Genomic DNA, 6,000 nt, shown 5'->3' on the forward strand with positions numbered 1-6,000 from the left:
ATACCCTACTTTCAATAATGGTAAGAATATCCAGACAGAAAATCAATAAGGAAGCAGCATATTTGAACAGCACTATAGACCAAATAGACCCAACAGACTAATACAGAGCTTTCCATTCAATAGCAGCAGAATACATATTCTTAAGGACACTTGGAATAATTCTCCAGTATAGATCACATGTTAAGTCACAAAACAAATCTTAATAAATGTAAGAAGACTAAAATCATACCAAGTATCTTTTCTGACCACAGTGGAATGAAATTAGAAATCAATAATAGAAGGAAAACTAGAAAATTCACAAATATGTGAAAATTAAACAGTTCACTCTTGAACAACCAGCGGGTCAAAAAAAGAACTTAAAAGTGAAATTAGAAAATATTGACATATTTATTTTCCAAGTCCTTTCTTATTTTCCCTTTATTCAAAAGTGGATTATCAGATATACTAATATTATTTTCTACTATAAAAGTTGTACATGATCAATAGATAATTTTGATGATACTTTAAATATAAATTAACAGATGACCAGTTATTATAGCATATAAATATCAAAGAGATTCATTAGGCCAATATCAGTGGGAAGCACTGTTTTTGCATTATGTCTTTTAATCTTTATACAATCTCATGACATATACATTGCTATTTTGTCATTTTATGACTAAGTAAATTCACAGAGATTAAGTAATTTGCCCAATACCTCTAGCTCACAGGGGACAAAACTATCATCTATGTCACAGTTTCCCAGTCCAAAAGCCTGGAAAGCTTAGCGTATATGGAGAAAAGCCTGTTGGTGGCCCACAGCTTCCTTTACTGCCTGCAAATAAATGCTCCTTTTTGCTACAGAAATAAAACTGAGGCTTCTGAAATGAAACAAGTAATTTTGTTGCTTCTTAAAACATAGAGCTCTTTTAAAATCTCCAATTTTTTTATGGTAACTACTGAATATTCAAGTGTTCCTAAGTCTTTAAAAGAATTTATGAGTATCATTTATATAAAATATTGTTTGAAATATAATACTCAAATATAATCATGTAAAATAGTGTCATCACTTTTATTAACTTTACAGATAACCAGTTTTTATAAAATGATTCCCACATAGTAAAAAAAATTTTAATTGTTGCAGATTTCAAAAATGTAATGAAAGAGAGAATAATTTTCAGTACTTATGCAAGGGAAGAACAGATGCAGGCAAATAGGAAAGTAAATATTCTATACTGATGAAGTGAAACTTTGCATAATGACATAAAAAGTCATTTATATTTGCTTTTAATAAAATTTAAATTCTTACTTTCATTGATTTTTAATATTTTACTTAGATTTTAATTAAAATGTTTATTTAGTTGATTAACAATCTTTTATATTAGGTAAGGCAATGAATGTATATATTTCATTCTATATTAAAGAAGTATGTTAGGATTTTGTGGTATATAGCCTATAAAAGCAAAAAATAACTCTTCAGGTACTCAAGTGATGCATGTAACTAGAAAACAGTGGCTGAACTGAAAAGTTTGAGTTGTAGTGAATAACAAAAACAATGATTGAAAAAAGTCAGTGAATGTGGAGGGGAGAGATGGTCAATCCATTTTGGCACATAATAAGTTACTTTGATAAATAAGATCCCTTCTAGGTTGCTAATTTTTCTAACAAATTATGAACACGTCACCTAAAATTTTAAGATCCAAACCTGCTACAAAACTTATTCAAATATAGTTTTACAGACCACAGTTTGCCAAAGTATATCCAAAGGAATCTTGTTCTGCTAGATAATATTTAAGACAAACAAAGCAAAACAAACCAAAAACCAACCAAAAGAATACAAAATGTCTGGGATCATGTATACTTGGAAAAGACAAAATGTTTTCTCTCTTATGGAAAATTATAAATTATTATAGCATCATACAATTCTCAAAAGTTCTACAGTAGTAAAATTATGTCAACTTTGTTAGAAAACCCATAAAAGTAGACCTTCCATTGACTACAGGAGAGGAGTATCCCAGGAACGTAGCACTATGATTAGCTGTCTTCACTTCTCACTTATAAATTCTCCACTTTTAACATCATGACTAAAATTTCTTTGAGTGCTTTTTAGTTTTGCTTTTATCCAGAGAAGAAAAACTCAATATATATTTTTTAAATATGGAATTTTCTAACAAATAAATATAAGCCTATACATTTTGTTCTGCTCATGGATTTGACCATCTGACAAAACATTTTTCATATCAAATTTTCACGGTCATTAATTCAATCCCTGAGAGGACTTACAACACCTATATTCCATTTCTATAAAAAAAAAATCATTATTGGTATTTGGTGCACATGTCTTTGGATACATATGCATACTTCAATTTCAAAGGTTATGTATTGCATGTATACAATTTAATCTACTAAAAAGGTATTGCTATACAAATCTCATTCTATTTATATTCTTCACTGAACAGTATGTTTTTTTGTTTTGTTTTGTTTTTTGCTGTATGCGGGCCTCTCACTGTTGTGGCCTCTCCCATTGCGGAACACAGGCTCCAGACGCGCAGGCTCAGCGGCCATGGCTCACGGGCCCAGCCACTCCGCGGCATGTGGGATCTTCACGGACCGGGGCACGAACCCGTGTCCCCTGCAACGGCAGGTGGACTCTCAACCACTGCGCCACCAGGGAAGCCCTGAACAATATGTTTTATAATATGTTTGGGACTATGTAGTTACAGACATAGGCTTCTATATGCTGTATAAAATATATCATAATGATTATCAATGGAGTTTTACTTATTTATTCCCCTTGTATTGGTCACTGTTAGGTCTATTTGACTGCTAGCACAATCACTAATTTAAGAAATACAGATTCAGACATCTAACAACTGTGTCATAATATACATTTAATTTTTATAAATATTTAATTTTTATTAACTTAACCTTAATTGTATACTTTGTTCTTTATTTAGTGTCTCTCTGTCTCTTTGTCTCTGTCTCCCTGTTTGATATTAACATAAATTCATATAACTTCATATTTTTAAAGGATGAGGTTTTAAAGGAACATGTAGTGCAACAGTCAACCAAAGTATCTGCCTTTTTGGGCAACGGACTGAGTATCTATCATGCCCTTGTGTGGAAACTGGGCTAAGAATTACATTACCTGTGTTGTAATGTGTTTAACAGAATGGCACACATGGAAAATAAGTAATAGGAGTGTGGCTTTTGTGAGTATCTATGTAATAAGGATTTGTAATTACATTACATAGCACCAAATAGTCTTTCTCTTATCTTATTTAATTCTGTCCTAAAAGAAATCTAATATATAGCTATATCTTCTATTGTTTGCCATAGATCCATGATAAATTAAAAAAAATCATATAGGGAATATATGGTGCTTAATTTGTTATGTGTCAATCAAAACGTTGCTGACTCTTTGGTTGATGTTAGATGTTTAGAATTTGTTTGGTTGATGTTAAAATTTTAAAATTGTAGTGTCAAGTCAACATTGAAATCAGCTTGAAGATACTACGCAATAGTTCACCTATAACATAAATTTAAGCATGATTTTTTTTCACACACATTCAAAAAAAAAATTATTCAACTTGCCCAATGACATTTGCTATCTTCCCTAAGCACTTTTAATTTTGTTCATATATTGGGTTTCATCCTTGTCTACTATATATTGTGAAGGACATAGAAAAACAATATTACACTCTAATCTTCTGTAGATTTCCTGCTGTGTCTTGTTCACTCTTTTCTCTGAGGCAATTTTCTTGCATTCAGATTTAGTGTATTACATTTTTTATGTTCTCTTTCTTTTAGCATTTGCTGCCCCTACTGCTTTTGTGACTCTTTACTTGTCTGTGTACATATTCACTACTCTATTTAGTTTTTTTTTTTTTTTTTCCCTTCTTGAGTGTATCTGTTATTTAAATACCACTTTCCCCTGATGGCTGCTATCTCACTTTAGTTTCTGACAGCTGGGGCTGTGCCTTTAGGTTATATGCTCCAGCCGTCAGTTTAGATTTCTCCCGGGCTATTCTGCCTCTGTGATTTCCCGAATGGGTTACATCCTGCTTGGCTGCTGTTGAGTTCTGCCTTCTGTGTGTTTGTTTTAAGGCTCATTGGATTTTACTCATAAATGAGGTTTGTTTTTCTGTTGTAAGGGAATTCATACCCCTTTTCCCCTTTTTGTATTGCTACTGTTCCTGTATCTGCAGACAATCATTTCATAAATATTTATATTTTTACAAAAGTTTTCAAATATTTTTACAGTTTTATATTGTTTTAAGTTACATTTGTTTTCTTTAGAACAAATGTTAGTGCATAGACAGTGCTGTATTACACTGAAAATTGCTATAGGAATAAAGATAAAAGCAAATATGAAGCAAGATTTTCATTGTCCAAATGATAAACATGAAAGGGTGAACATTATTTCAAGTAAATGACTTTATCATTTTAATTATTTATACTTTATTTTAAAATAGACTCTTTATAAGCTGTTTCATCTTACATGATTTTTATCTCATTGTGTACATAGTTATAAATCAAATAATGCTACAAGTTTATCATTAAAAAAAGCACTCCCTATCTCCCAGGCACCATCTCCCAAATTACCAAAAACTTTATATATGCATATAAAGTTTTTTTCTAAATAATATGCTCATACCAATATTTATATATGTTTTAGAATTTACACAGTAATTATTGGCTAAAGAGCATTAGGGTTAAATCTTATACACAAATCTCCATTATAGATGCTCCTTTTTCTTAAGCTAATCATATACTATATAATTCTCTCTCTCTTCTATATATAGACAGATATACAGTTACCTGAGTTATAAAATGCTTTATGAGTAGAACAATATAAACAATATTTTCATATAAACCACACATTGTACCACATTTATACTTCTTTTTATGTAAAATATTCGGTCTCTTTTCTGCATTTTATCATTGTCTTATGTTTATTTTATTTATTTAGTTTCCTATATGGCTTTGATTATATCACAACCAGACTCTTTAACTGAAGTCTAAACTTCTTTCAATATGGCCTTACACTCTGGTAATCTAACACAATTGTCTATAAATGCTTCCAAACCTATAGCTCTACTGACATTTTTTAATGTAGTAATAAATGTCATGGGCTATACATTGCCAGTTGGATGGAGGATTGGACTATTTATTGAAGATGTTTGGCTATATTTTAACAATTTAATTATTGTTTAAGCATGATGATTATTGATTTAAATAGCTTAAGTCATTTTGGTTGAATGAGCTAGCTTCTCTTCACTAGATGTGATGACTTAGCTATCAGTTCACCTACTTTGCTATTTTTAGAACAAAGAATAAAATTCCAAACTTGACACCATCTACCATTTCATTCAGGACAGCTATGTTGACCATATGTCACACTGAACATTCTTTCATGAACAGTCTGAAAAGGCCAGCAGTTTCTAAATTTAGACTATCCCAACATATTTTTATCATTCTAATTTGCCTTGAAATATCCTATAATTAATAGAAAGGGAGGTAATTTAAAATACATATGCATATATAATTGCATTTTAAAAATTTTTATAAAATAGAATATTATTCAGGATAATCTGTTTTCCTTAATATCTATGGTACATCTCATTACATACCTACATTTTATTAGCCTCATTTTACTTAAAAAGAAATTGGGATTTATTTAATTATTTTGTGTTTTATAACATAACCCATAAAATACATAGCTGGAATTTAAATTTCCTCGATTTTATACCAATGTTCTTACATTATAATACCCCAGAATTTTGAAAGTACAATTTTTAACTTTTTTCAATTCCAATGTTCAGAATCTAGAGTTAGAGGTTTGGTCTGTTCTTATTTACCAGAATAATGTTTTTCCATCCAGTTTTACTGAGGCATAATTGACATACAGCACAGCATAAGATGTACAGCATAATGACTCAAAATATTTATATAATGTGAAATTATTACCACAATGGGTTTAGTTAACATTCATATTCTCATATAGTTACAAATTAAAAA

The sequence above is a fragment of the Stenella coeruleoalba genome (genome assembly GCF_951394435.1).
Source record: "Stenella coeruleoalba genome assembly, chromosome: 3".
NCBI lineage: Eukaryota > Metazoa > Chordata > Mammalia > Artiodactyla > Delphinidae > Stenella > Stenella coeruleoalba.